Source organism: Parasteatoda tepidariorum, chromosome 1, assembly GCF_982258835.1.
Source record: "Parasteatoda tepidariorum strain Cologne lab strain chromosome 1, Ptep-v5.0, whole genome shotgun sequence".
Classification (NCBI taxonomy): Eukaryota; Metazoa; Arthropoda; class Arachnida; order Araneae; family Theridiidae; genus Parasteatoda; species Parasteatoda tepidariorum.
In genome coordinates, this window is record NC_141755.1 from 132,920,722 (window position 1) to 132,936,261 (window position 15,540).

Below are 15,540 nucleotides of genomic sequence, written 5' to 3' on the forward strand. Positions count from 1 at the left end.
TTGTTTCATTATTTATTCCTTTATGCGTACTGTCGCCAAGAAAGACGCTTGATTTTAAACATAGAGCATTTTTCGGACGCAAAACTTTCGTGAAAATATTGTAAAAGGAGTAAAAAAAATTATATAAATAAACTAATTTTCCGGGAATTTTCCAGTTTTTAAGCTGAATTTGAAATTTTTCGAATAAAAAAAATTATTTTTTGCATGTAGGATCCTTTAATGTATCGAAAAACACATTAAATAAATTATATAATGTAAAAAAAACAAAAGAAAAAATATAAAAAATTTTAAAAATTGACCTCAGACGGGGTTCGAACCTATAACCCTCGCTTAAGGCGTAAGTCACTAGCACGCGGTCTTAGCCGTTGTACCACGTTTATACGGAGCTCAGGCTACTACATAGCTTCAAGTACCCTCTCCCGGTTCGCTAAAAAAAAATACTTGAGGGGCCTTTGTGGCCCCCCTATATGGTCTATAAAAATTTTTCTCGGTAGGGTGGTTTGGCTCATAATGGCCAACTTTCCGCCCGAGTTTGAAAATTATAGCTTAATATTAAAGGGAGTTAGACGGACTTGAAATTTGAGCCTTTTTCCCGCCATTTTATTTTGTTTCAATATTTATTCCTTTATGCGTTCTGTCGCCAAGAAAGACGCTTGATTTTAAACATAGAGCATTTTTCGGATGCAAAACTTTCGTGAAAATATTGTAAAAGGAGTAAAAAAAATGATATAAATAAACTAATTTTCCGGGAATTTTCCAGTTTTTAAGCTGAATTTGAAATTTTTCGAATAAAAAAAATTATTTTTTGCATGTAGGATCCTTTAATGTATCGAAAAACACATTAATTAAATAATAAAATGTGAAAAAAACAAAAGAAAAAATATAAAAAATTTTAAAAATTGACCTCAGCCGGGGTTCGAACCTGTACCCCCTCGCTTAAAGCGTAAGTCACAAGCACGCGGTCTTAGCCGTTGGACAAAGTTTATACGGAGATCAGTCTACTACATAGCTTCAAGTACCCTCTCCCGGTTAGATAAGAAAAAATACTTGAGGGGACTTCGTGGCCCCCCTATATGGTCTATAAAAAATTTTCTCGGTAGGGTGGTTTGGGACATAGAGGCCAACTTTCAGCCCGAGTTTGAAAATTATAGCGTAATATTAAAGAGAGTTAGACGGACTTGAAATTTGAGCCTTTTTCCCGCCATTTTATTTTGTATTTTTATTTATTCCTTTATGCGTTCTTTCACTAAGAAAGACGCTTGATTTTGGACCTAGAGCATTTTTCGGATGCTAAACTTTCGTGAAAATATTGTAAAAGGAGTAAAAAAAAATAATAATATAAATAAACTAATTTTCCGGGAATTTTCCAGTTTTTAAGCTGTATTTGAAATTTCTCGAATAAAAAAATTTTTTTTTGCATGTAGGATCCTTTAATGTATCGAAAAACACATTAAATAAATAATATAATGTAAAAAAAACAAAAGAAAAAAATATAAAAAATTTTAAAAATTGACCTCTGCCTTGGTTCGAACCTGCACCCCCTCGCTTAAGGCGTAAGTCACTAGCACGCGGTCTTAGCCGTTGTACCATGTTTATACGGAGATCAGTCTACTACATAGCTTCAAGTACCCTCTCCCGGTTCGCTAAAAAAAAATACTTGAGGGGCCTTTGTGGCCCCCCTATATGGTCTATAAAAAATTTTCTCGGTTGGGTGGTTTGGCTCATAATGGCCAACTTTCCGCCCGAGTTTGAAAATTATAGCTTAATATTAAAGGGAGTTAGACGGACTTGAAATTTGAGCCTTTTTCCCGCCATTTTATTTTGTTTCATTATTTATTCCTTTATGCGTTCTGTCGCCAAGAAAGACGCTTGATTTTAAACATAGAGCATTTTTCGGATGCAAAACTTTCGTGAAAATATTGTAAAAGGAGTAAAAAAAATGATATAAATAAACTAATTTTCCGGGAATTTTCCAGTTTTTAAGCTGAATTTGAAATTTTTCGAATAAAAAAAATTATTTTTTGCATGTAGGATCCTTTAATGTATCGAAAAACACATTAATTAAATAATAAAATGTGAAGAAAACAAAAGAAAAAATATAAAAAATTTTAAAAATTGACCTCAGCCGGAGTTCGAACCTGTACCCCCTCGCTTAAAGCGTAAGTCACAAGCACGCGGTCTTAGCCGTTGGACCACGTTTATACGGAGATCAGTCTACTACATAGCTTCAAGTACCCTCTCCCGGTTATCTAAGAAAAAATACTTGAGGGGACTTCGTGGCCCCCCTATATAGTCTATAAAAAATTTTCTCGGTAGGGTGGTTTGGGACATAGAGGTCAACTTTCAGCCCGAGTTTGAAAATTATAGCTTAATATTAAAGGGAGCTAGACGGACTTGAAATTTGAGCCTTTTTCCCGCCATTTTATTTTGTTTCATTATTTATTCCTTTATGCGTTCTGTCGCCAAGAAAGACGCTTGATTTTAAACATAGAGCATTTTTCGGATGCAAAACTTTCGTGAAAATATTGTAAAAGGAGTAAAAAAAATTATATAAATAAACTAATTTTCCGGGAATTTTCCAGTTTTTAAGCTGAATTTGAAATTTTTCGAATAAAAAAAATTATTTTTTGCATGTAGGATCCTTTAATGTATCGAAAAACACATTAAATAAATTATATAATGTAAAAAAAACAAAAGAAAAAATATAAAAAATTTTAAAAATTGACCTCAGACGGGGTTCGAACCTATAACCCTCGCTTAAGGCGTAAGTCACTAGCACGCGGTCTTAGCCGTTGTACCACGTTTATACGGAGCTCAGGCTACTACATAGCTTCAAGTACCCTCTCCCGGTTCGCTAAAAAAAAATACTTGAGGGGCCTTTGTGGCCCCCCTATATGGTCTATAAAAATTTTTCTCGGTAGGGTGGTTTGGCTCATAATGGCCAACTTTCCGCCCGAGTTTGAAAATTATAGCTTAATATTAAAGGGAGTTAGACGGACTTGAAATTTGAGCCTTTTTCCCGCCATTTTATTTTGTTTCATTATTTATTCCTTTATGCGTTCTGTCGCCAAGAAAGACGCTTGATTTTAAACATAGAGCATTTTTCGGATGCAAAACTTTCGTGAAAATATTGTAAAAGGAGTAAAAAAAATGATATAAATAAACTAATTTTCCGGGAATTTTCCAGTTTTTAAGCTGAATTTGAAATTTTTCGAATAAAAAAAATTATTTTTTGCATGTAGGATCCTTTAATGTATCGAAAAACACATTAATTAAATAATAAAATGTGAAAAAAACAAAAGAAAAAATATAAAAAATTTTAAAAATTGACCTCAGCCGGGGTTCGAACCTGTACCCCCTCGCTTAAAGCGTAAGTCACAAGCACGCGGTCTTAGCCGTTGGACCACGTTTATACGGAGATCAGTCTACTACATAGCTTCAAGTACCCTCTCCCGGTTAGCTAAGAAAAAATACTTGAGGGGACTTCGTGGCCCCCCTATATGGTCTATAAAAAATTTTCTCGGTAGGGTGGTTTGGGACATAGAGGCCAACTTTCAGCCCGAGTTTGAAAATTATAGCGTAATATTAAAGAGAGTTAGACGGACTTGAAATTTGAGCCTTTTTCCCGCCATTTTATTTTGTATTTTTATTTATTCCTTTATGCGTTCTTTCACTAAGAAAGACGCTTGATTTTGGACCTAGAGAATTTTTCGGATGCTAAACTTTCGTGAAAATATTGTAAAAGGAGTAAAAAAAAATAATAATATAAATAAACTAATTTTCCGGGAATTTTCCAGTTTTTAAGCTGTATTTGAAATTTCTCGAATAAAAAAATTTTTTTTTGCATGTAGGATCCTTTAATGTATCGAAAAACACATTAAATAAATAATATAATGTAAAAAAAAACAAAAGAAAAAAATATAAAAAATTTTAAAAATTGACCTCTGCCTTGGTTCGAACCTGCACCCCCTCGCTTAAGGCGTAAGTCACTAGCACGCGGTCTTAGCCGTTGTACCATGTTTATACGGAGATCAGTCTACTACATAGCTTCAAGTACCCTCTCCCGGTTCGCTAAAAAAAAAAATACTTGAGGGGCCTTTGTGGCCCCCCTATATGGTCTATAAAAATTTTTCTCGGTTGGGTGGTTTGGCTCATAATGGCCAACTTTCCGCCCGAGTTTGAAAATTATAGCTTAATATTAAAGGGAGTTAGACGGACTTGAAATTTGAGCCTTTTTCCCGCCATTTTATTTTGTTTCATTATTTATTCCTTTATACGTTCTGTCGCCAAGAAAGACGCTTGATTTTAAACATAGAGCATTTTTCGGATGCAAAACTTTCGTGAAAATATTGTAAAAGGAGTAAAAAAATGATATAAATAAACTAATTTTCCGGGAATTTTCCAGTTTTTAAGCTGAATTTGAAATTTTTCGAATAAAAAAATTATTTTTTGCATGTAGGATCCTTTAATGTATCGAAAAACACATTAATTAAATAATAAAATTTGAAGAAAACAAAAGAAAAAATATAAAAAATTTTAAAAATTGACCTCAGCCGGAGTTCGAACCTGTACCCCCTCGCTTAAAGCGTAAGTCACAAGCACGCGGTCTTAGCCGTTGGACCACGTTTATACGCAGATCAGTCTACTACATAGCTTCAATTACCCTCTCCCGGTTAGCTAAGAAAAAATACTTGAGGGGACTTCGTGGCCCCCCTATATAGTCTATAAAAAATTTTCTCGGTAGGGTGGTTTGGGACATAGAGGTCAACTTTCAGCCCGAGTTTGAAAATTATAGCTTAATATTAAAGGGAGTTAGACGGACTTGAAATTTGAGCCTTTTTCCAGCCATTTTATTTTGTTTTATTATTTATTCCTTTATGCGTTCTTTCACTAAGAAAGACGCTTGATTTTAGACCTAGAGCATTTTTCGGATGCTAAACTTTTGTGAAAATATTGTAAAAGGAGTAAAAAAAATAATAATATAAATAAACTAATTTTCCGGGAATTTTCCAGTTTTAAAGCTGTATTTGAAATTTCTCGAATAAAAAAATTTTTTTTTGCATGTAGGATCCTTTAATGTATCGAAAAACACATTAATTAAATAATAAAATGTGAAGAAAACAAAAGAAAAAATATAAAAAATTTTAAAAATTGACCTCAGCCGGGGTTCGAACCTGTACCCCCTCGCTTAAAGCGTAAGTCACAAGCACGCGGTCTTAGCCGTTGGACCACGTTTATACGGAGATCAGTCTACTACATAGCTTCAAGTACCCTCTCCCGGTTAGCTAAGAAAAAATACTTGAGGGGACTTCGTGGCCCCCCTATATGGTCTATAAAAAATTTTCTCGGTAGGGTGGTTTGGGACATAGAGGTCAACTTTCAGCCCGAGTTTGAAAATTATAGCTTAATATTAAAGGGAGTTAGACGGACTTGAAATTTGAGCCTTTTTCCCGCCATTTTATTTTGTATTTTTATTTATTCCTTTATGCGTTCTTTCACTAAGAAAGACGCTTGATTTTGGACCTAGAGCATTTTTCGGATGCTAAACTTTCGTGAAAATATTGTAAAAGGAGTAAAAAAAAATAATAATATAAATAAACTAATTTTCCGGGAATTTTCCAGGTTTTAAGCTGTATTTGAAATTTCTCGAATAAAAAAAATTTTTTTTGCATGTAGGATCCTTTAATGTATCGAAAAACACATTAAATAAATAATATAATGTAAAAAAAAACAAAAGAAAAAAATATAAAAAATTTTAAAAATTGACCTCTGCCTTGGTTCGAACCTGCACCCCCTCGCTTAAGGCGTAAGTCACTAGCACGCGGTCTTAGCCGTTGTACCATGTTTATACGGAGATCAGTCTACTACATAGCTTCAAGTACCCTCTCCCGGTTAGCTAAGAAAAAATATTTGAGGGGCCTTTGTGGCCCCCCTATATGGTCTATAAAAAATTTTCTCGGTAGGGTGGTTAGGCTCATAATGGCCAACTTTCCGCCCGAGTTTGAAAATTATAGCTTAATATTAAAGGGAGTTAGACGGACTTGAAATTTGAGCCTTTTTCCCGCCATTTTACTTTGTTTCATTATTTATTCCTTTATGCGCTCTTTCGCCAAGAAAGACGCTTGATTTTAAACATAGAGCATTTTTCGGATGCAAAACTTTCGTGAAAATATTGTAAAAGGAGTAAAAAAAAATGATATAAATAAACTAATTTTCCGGGAATTTTCCAGTTTTTAAGCTGAATTTGAAATTTTTCCAATAAAAAAAATTATTTTTTGCATGTAGGATCCTTTAATGTATCGAAAAACACATTAAATAAATAATATAATGTAAAAAAAAACAAAAGAAGAAATATAAAAAATTTTAAAAATTGACCTCAGACGGGATTCGAACCTATACCCCTCGCTTAAGGCGTAAGTCACTAGCACGCGGTCTTAGCCGTTGAACCACGTTTATACGGAGCTCAGGTTACAACATAGCTTCAAGTACCCTCTCCCGGTTCGCTAAAAAAAAATACTTGAGGGGCCTTTGTGGCCCCCCTATATGGTCTATAAAAATTTTTCTCGGTAGGGTGGTTTGGCTCATTATGGCCAACTTTCCGCCCGAGTTTGAAAATTATAGCTTAATATTAAAGGGAGTTAGACGGACTTGAAATTTGAGCCTTTTTCCCGCCATTTTATTTTGTTTCATTATTTATTCCTTTATGCGTACTGTCGCCAAGAAAGACGCTTGATTTTAAACATAGAGCATTTTTCGGATGCAAAACTTTCGTGAAAATATTGTAAAAGGAGTAAAAAAAATTATATAAATAAACTAATTTTCCGGGAATTTTCCAGTTTTTAAGCTGAATTTGAAATTTTTCGAATAAAAAAAATTATTTTTTGCATGTAGGATCCTTTAATGTATCGAAAAACACATTAAATAAATTATATAATGTAAAAAAAACAAAAGAAAAAATATAAAAAATTTTAAAAATTGACCTCAGACGGGGTTCGAACCTATAACCCTCGCTTAAGGCGTAAGTCACTAGCACGCGGTCTTAGCCGTTGTACCACGTTTATACGGAGCTCAGGCTACTACATAGCTTCAAGTACCCTCTCCCGGTTCGCTAAAAAAAAATACTTGAGGGGCCTTTGTGGCCCCCCTATATGGTCTATAAAAATTTTTCTCGGTAGGGTGGTTTGGGACATAGAGGTCAACTTTCAGCCCGAGTTTGAAAATTATAGCTTAATATTAAAGGGAGTTAGACGGACTTGAAATTTGAGCCTTTTTCCAGCCATTTTATTTTGTTTTATTATTTATTCCTTTATGCGTTCTTTCACTAAGAAAGACGCTTGATTTTAGACCTAGAGCATTTTTCGGATGCTAAACTTTCGTGAAAATATTGTAAAAGGAGTAAAAAAAATAATAATATAAATAAACTAATTTTCCGGGAATTTTCCAGTTTTTAAGCTGTATTTGAAATTTCTCGAATAAAAAAATTTTTTTTTGCATGTAGGATCCTTTAATGTATCGAAAAACACATTAAATAAATAATATAATGTAAAAAAAAAACAAAAGAAAAAAATATAAAAAATTTTAAAAATTGACCTCTGCCTTGGTTCGAACCTGCACCCCCTCGCTTAAGGCGTAAGTCACTAGCACGCGGTCTTAGCCGTTGTACCACGTTTATACGGAGCTCAGGCTACTACATAGCTTCAAGTACCCTCTCCCGGTTCGCTAAAAAAAAAATACTTGAGGGGCCTTTGTGGCCCCCCTATATGGTCTATAAAAATTTTTCTCGGTAGGGTGGTTTGGCTCATAATGGCCAACTTTCCGCCCGAGTTTGAAAATTATAGCTTAATATTAAAGGGAGTTAGACGGACTTGAAATTTGAGCCTTTTTCCCGCCATTTTATTTTGTTTCATTATTTATTCCTTTATGCGTTCTGTCGCCAAGAAAGACGCTTGATTTTAAATATAGAGCATTTTTCGGATGCAAAACTTTCGTGAAAATATTGTAAAAGGAGTAAAAAAAATGATATAAATAAACTAATTTTCAGGGAATTTTCCAGTTTTTAAGCTGAATTTGAAATTTTTCGAATAAAAAAAATTATTTTTTGCATGTAGGATCCTTTAATGTATCGAAAAACACATTAATTAAATAATAAAATGTGAAAAAAACAAAAGAAAAAATATAAAAAATTTTAAAAATTGACCTCAGCCGGGGTTCGAACCTGTACCCCCTCGCTTAAAGCGTAAGTCACAAGCACGCGGTCTTAGCCGTTGGACAAAGTTTATACGGAGATCAGTCTACTACATAGCTTCAAGTACCCTCTCCCGGTTAGATAAGAAAAAATACTTGAGGGGACTTCGTGGCCCCCCTATATGGTCTATAAAAAATTTTCTCGGTAGGGTGGTTTGGGACATAGAGGCCAACTTTCAGCCCGAGTTTGAAAATTATAGCGTAATATTAAAGAGAGTTAGACGGACTTGAAATTTGAGCCTTTTTCCCGCCATTTTATTTTGTATTTTTATTTATTCCTTTATGCGTTCTTTCACTAAGAAAGACGCTTGATTTTGAACCTAGAGCATTTTTCGGATGCTAAACTTTCGTGAAAATATTTTAAAAGGAGTAAAAAAAAATAATAATATAAATAAACTAATTTTCCGGGAATTTTCCAGTTTTTAAGCTGTATTTGAAATTTCTCGAATAAAAAAATTTTTTTTTGCATGTAGGATCCTTTAATGTATCGAAAAACACATTAAATAAATAATATAATGTAAAAAAAACAAAAGAAAAAAATATAAAAAATTTTAAAAATTGACCTCTGCCTTGGTTCGAACCTGCACCCCCTCGCTTAAGGCGTAAGTCACTAGCACGCGGTCTTAGCCGTTGTACCATGTTTATACGGAGATCAGTCTACTACATAGCTTCAAGTACCCTCTCCCGGTTCGCTAAAAAAAAAATACTTGAGGGGCCTTTGTGGCCCCCCTATATGGTCTATAAAAAATTTTCTCGGTTGGGTGGTTTGGCTCATAATGGCCAACTTTCCGCCCGAGTTTGAAAATTATAGCTTAATATTAAAGGGAGTTAGACGGACTTGAAATTTGAGCCTTTTTCCCGCCATTTTATTTTGTTTCATTATTTATTCCTTTATGCGTTCTGTCGCCAAGAAAGACGCTTGATTTTAAACATAGAGCACTTTTCGGATGCAAAACTTTCGTGAAAATATTGTAAAAGGAGTAAAAAAAATGATATAAATAAACTAATTTTCCGGGAATTTTCCAGTTTTTAAGCTGAATTTGAAATTTTTCGAATAAAAAAAATTATTTTTTGCATGTAGGATCCTTTAATGTATCGAAAAACACATTAATTAAATAATAAAATGTGAAGAAAACAAAAGAAAAAATATAAAAAATTTTAAAAATTGACCTCAGCCGGATTTCGAACCTGTACCCCCTCGCTTAAAGCGTAAGTCACAAGCACGCGGTCTTAGCCGTTGGACCACGTTTATACGGAGATCAGTCTACTACATAGCTTCAAGTACCCTCTCCCGGTTAGCTAAGAAAAAATACTTGAGGGGACTTCGTGGCCCCCCTATATAGTCTATAAAAAATTTTCTCGGTAGGGTGGTTTGGGACATAGAGGTCAACTTTCAGCCCGAGTTTGAAAATTATAGCTTAATATTAAAGGGAGTTAGACGGACTTGAAATTTGAGCCTTTTTCCAGCCATTTTATTTTGTTTTATTATTTATTCCTTTATGCGTTCTTTCACTAAGAAAGACGCTTGATTTTAGACCTAGAGCATTTTTCGGATGCTAAACTTTCGTGAAAATATTGTAAAAGGAGTAAAAAAAATAATAATATAAATAAACTAATTTTCCGGGAATTTTCCAGTTTTTAAGCTGTATTTAAAATTTCTCGAATAAAAAAATTTTTTTTTGCATGTAGGATCCTTTAATGTATCGAAAAACACATTAAATAAATAATATAATGTAAAAAAAAAACAAAAGAAAAAAATATAAAAAATTTTAAAAATTGACCTCTGCCTTGGTTCGAACCTGCACCCCCTCGCTTAAGGCGTAAGTCACTAGCACGCGGTCTTAGCCGTTGCACCACGTTTATACGGAGCTCAGGCTACTACATAGCTTCAAGTACCCTCTCCCGGTTCGCTAAAAAAAAATACTTGAGGGGCCTTTGTGGCCCCCCTATATGGTCTATAAAAATTTTTCTCGGTAGGGTGGTTTGGCTCATAATGGCCAACTTTCCGCCCGAGTTTGAAAATTATAGCTTAATATTAAAGGGAGTTAGACGGACTTGAAATTTGAGCCTTTTTCCCGCCATTTTATTTTGTTTCATTATTTATTCCTTTATGCGTTCTGTCGCCAAGAAAGACGCTTGATTTTAAATATAGAGCATTTTTCGGATGCAAAACTTTCGTGAAAATATTGTAAAAGGAGTAAAAAAAATGATATAAATAAACTAATTTTCAGGGAATTTTCCAGTTTTTAAGCTGAATTTGAAATTTTTCGAATAAAAAAAATTATTTTTTGCATGTAGGATCCTTTAATGTATCGAAAAACACATTAATTAAATAATAAAATGTGAAGAAAACAAAAGAAAAAATATAAAAAATTTTAAAAATTGACCTCAGCCGGGGTTCGAACCTGTACCCCCTCGCTTAAAGCGTAAGTCACAAGCACGCGGTCTTAGCCGTTGGACCACGTTTATACGGAGATCAGTCTACTACATAGCTTCAAGTACCCTCTCCCGGTTAGCTAAGAAAAAATATTTGAGGGGCCTTTGTGGCCCCCCTATACGGTCTATAAAAATTTTACTCGGTAGGGTGGTTTGGCTCATACAGGCCAACTTTCCGCCCGAGTTTGAAAATTATAGCTTAATATTAAAGGGAGTTAGACGGACTAGAATTTTGAGCCTTTTTCCGGCCATTTTATTTTGTTTTATTACTTATTCCTTTATGCGGTCTTTCACCAAGAAAGACGCTTGATTTTAAATATATAGCATTTTTCGGATTCTAAATTTTCTTGAAAATATTGTAAAAGGAGTAAAAGAAATTAATAATATAAATAAACTAATTTTCCGGGAATTTTCCAGTTTTTAAGCTGAATTTGAAATTTTTCGAATAAAAAAAATTATTTTTTGCATGTAGGATCCTTTAATGTATCGAAAAACACATTAATTAAATAATAAAATGTGAAAAAAACAAAAGAAAAAATATAAAAAATTTTAAAAATTGACCTCAGCCGGGGTTCGAACCTGTACCCCCTCGCTTAAGGCGTAAGTCACAAGCACGCGGTCTTAGCCGTTGGACCACGTTTATACGGAGCTCAGGCTACTACATAGCTTCAAGTACCCTCTCCCGGTTCGCTAAAAAAAAAATACTTGAGGGGCCTTTGTGGCCCCCCTATATGGTCTATAAAAATTTTTCTCGGTAGGGTGGTTTGGCTCATAATGGCCAACTTTCCGCCCGAGTTTGAAAATTATAGCTTAATATTAAAGGGAGTTAGACGGACTTGAAATTTGAGCCTTTTTCCCGCCATTTTATTTTGTTTCATTATTTATTCCTTTATGCGTTCTGTCGCCAAGAAAGACGCTTGATTTTAAACATAGGGCATTTTTCGGATGCAAAACTTTCGTGAAAATATTGTAAAAGGAGTAAAAAAAATGATATAAATAAACTAATTTTCAGGGAATTTTCCAGTTTTTAAGCTGAATTTGAAATTTTTCGAATAAAAAAAATTATTTTTTGCATGTAGGATCCTTTAATGTATCGAAAAACACATTAAATAAATAATATAATGTAAAAAAAACAAAAGAAAAAATATAAAAAATTTTAAAAATCGACCTCAGCCGGGGTTCGAACCTATACCCCTCGCTTAAGGCGTAAGTCACTAGCACGCGGTCTTAGCCGTTGTACCACGTTTATACGCAGCTTAGGCTACTACATAGCTTCAAGTACCCTCTCCCGGTTAGCTAAGAAAAAATATTTGAGGGGCCTTTGTGGCCCCCCTATACGGTCTATAAAAATTTTACTCGGTAGGGTGGTTTGGCTCATACAGGCCAACTTTCCGCCCGAGTTTGAAAATTATAGCTTAATATTAAAGGGAGTTAGACGGACTAGAATTCTGAGCCTTTTTCCGGCCATTTTATTTTGTTTTATTACTTATTCCTTTATGCGGTCTTTCACCAAGAAAGACGCTTGATTTTAAATATATAGCATTTTTCGGATTCTAAACTTTCTTGAAAATATTGTAAAAGGAGTAAAAGAAATTAATAATATAAATAAACTAATTTTCCGGGAATTTTCCAGTTTTTAAGCTGAATTTGAAATTTTTCGAATAAAAAAAATTATTTTTTGCATGTAGGATCCTTTAATGTATCGAAAAACACATTAATTAAATAATAAAATGTGAAAAAAACAAAAGAAAAAATATAAAAAATTTTAAAAATTGACCTCAGCCGGGGTTCGAACCTGTACCCCCTCGCTTAAGGCGTAAGTCACAAGCACGCGGTCTTAGCCGTTGGACCACGTTTATACGGAGCTCAGGCTACTACATAGCTTCAAGTACCCTCTCCCGGTTCGCTAAAAAAAAAATACTTGAGGGGCCTTTGTGGCCCCCCTATATGGTCTATAAAAAATTTTTCTCGGTAGGGTGGTTTGGCTCATAATGGCCAACTTTCCGCCCGAGTTTGAAAATTATAGCTTAATATTAAAGGGAGTTAGACGGACTTGAAATTTGAGCCTTTTTCCCGCCATTTTATTTTGTTTCATTATTTATTCCTTTATGCGTTCTGTCGCCAAGAAAGACGCTTGATTTTAAACATAGAGCATTTTTCGGATGCAAAACTTTCGTGAAAATATTGTAAAAGGAGTAAAAAAAATGATATAAATAAACTAATTTTCAGGGAATTTTCCAGTTTTTAAGCTGAATTTGAAATTTTTCGAATAAAAAAAATTATTTTTTGCATGTAGGATCCTTTAATGTATCGAAAAACACATTAATTAAATAATAAAATGTGAAGAAAACAAAAGAAAAAATATAAAAAATTTTAAAAATTGACCTCTGCCTTGGTTCGAACCTGCACCCCCTCGCTTAAGGCGTAAGTCACTAGCACGCGGTCTTAGCCGTTGTACCACGTTTATACGGAGCTCAGGCTACTACATAGCTTCAAGTACCCTCTCCCGGTTCGCTAAAAAAAAAATACTTGAGGGGCCTTTGTGGCCCCCCTATATGGTCTATAAAAATTTTTCTCGGTAGGGTGGTTTGGCTCATAATGGCCAACTTTCCGCCCGAGTTTGAAAATTATAGCTTAATATTAAAGGGAGTTAGACGGACTTGAAATTTGAGCCTTTTTCCCGCCATTTTATTTTGTTTTGTTATTTATTCCTTTATGCGTTCTTTCACAGAGAAAGACGCTTGATTTTAAACATAGAGCATTTTTCGGATGCTAAACTTTCGCGAAAATATTGTAAAAGGAGTAAAAAAAAATAATAATATAAATAAACTAATTTTCCGGGACTTTTCCAGTTTTTAAGCTGTATTTGAAATTTCTCGAATAAAAAAAATTTTTTTTTTATGTAGGATCCTTTAATGTATCGAAAAACACATTAAATAAATAATATAATGTAAAAAAAAACAAAAGAAAAAATATAAAAAATTTTAAAAATCGACCTCAGCCGGGGTTCGAACCTATACCCCTCGCTTAAGGCGTAAGTCACTAGCACGCGGTCTTAGCCGTTGTACCACGTTTATACGCAGCTTAGGCTACTACATAGCTTCAAGTACCCTCTCCCGGTTAGCTAAGAAAAAATATTTGAGGGGCCTTTGTGGCCCCCCTATACGGTCTATAAAAATTTTACTCGGTAGGGTGGTTTGGCTCATACAGGCCAACTTTCCGCCCGAGTTTGAAAATTATAGCTTAATATTAAAGGGAGTTAGACGGACTAGAATTTTGAGCCTTTTTCCGGCCATTTTATTTTGTTTTATTACTTATTCCTTTATGCGGTCTTTCACCAAGAAAGACGCTTGATTTTAAATATATAGCATTTTTCGGATTCTAAACTTTCTTGAAAATATTGTAAAAGGAGTAAAAGAAATTAATAATATAAATAAACTAATTTTCCGGGAATTTTCCAGTTTTTAAGCTGAATTTGAAATTTTTCGAATAAAAAAAATTATTTTTTGCATGTAGGATCCTTTAATGTATCGAAAAACACATTAATTAAATAATAAAATGTGAAAAAACAAAAGAAAAAATATAAAAAATTTTAAAAATTGACCTCAGCCGGGGTTCGAACCTGTACCCCCTCGCTTAAGGCGTAAGTCACAAGCACGCGGTCTTAGCCGTTGGACCACGTTTTTACGGAGTTCAGTCTACTACATAGCTTCAAGTACCCTCTCCCGGTTAGCTAAGAAAAAATACTTGAGGGGACTTCGTGGCCCCCCTATATGGTCTATAAAAAATTTTCTCGGTAGGGTGGTTTGGGACATAGAGGCCAACTTTCAGCCCGAGTTTGAAAATTATAGCTTTATATTAAAGGGAGTTAGACGAACTTGAAATTTGAGCCTTTTTCCCGCCATTTTATTTTGTTTTGTTATTTATTCCTTTATGCGTTCTTTCACAGAGAAAGACGCTTGATTTTAAACATAGAGCATTTTTCGGATGCTAAACTTTCGCGAAAATATTGTAAAAGGAGTAAAAAAAAATAATAATATAAATAAACTAATTTTCCGGGAATTTTCCAGTTTTTAAGCTGTATTTGAAATTTCTCGAATAAAAAAAATTTTTTTTTGCATGTAGGATCCTTTAATGTATCGAAAAACACATTCAATAAATAATATAACGTGAAAAAAAAACAAAAGAAAAAAATATAAAAAATTTTAAAAACTGACCTCTGCCTTGTTTCGAACCTGTACCCCCTCGCTTAAGGCGTAAGTCACTAGCACGCAGTCTTAGCCGTTGGACCAGGTTTATACGGAGATCAGGCTACTACATAGCTTCAAGTACCCTCTCCTGGTTAGCTAAAAAAATACTTGATGGGCCTTTATGGCCCATCAAGCTTATATGGTCTATAAAAATTTATCTCGGTAGGGTGGTTTGGCTCATAGAGGCCAACTTTCCGCCCGAGTTTGAAAATTATAGCTTAATATTAAAGGGAGTTAGACGGACTTGAAATTTGAGCCTTTTTCCCGCCATTTTATTTTGTTTTATTATTTATTCCTTTATGCGTTCTTTCACCAAGAAAGACGCTTGATTTTAAACATATAGCATTTTTCGGATGCTAAACTTTCGTGAAAATATTGTAAAAGTAGTAAAAAAAATTAATGACATAAATAAACTAATTTTCCGGGAATATTCCAGTTTTTAAGCTGTATTTGAAATTTCTCGAATAAAAAAAAAATTTTTTGCATGTAGGATCCTTTAATGTATCGAAAAACACATTAAATAAATAATATAATGTAAAAAAAAAAAAAAAAAAGAAAAGAATATGAAAAATTTTAAAAACTGACCTCTGCTGGGGTTCGAACCAGCACC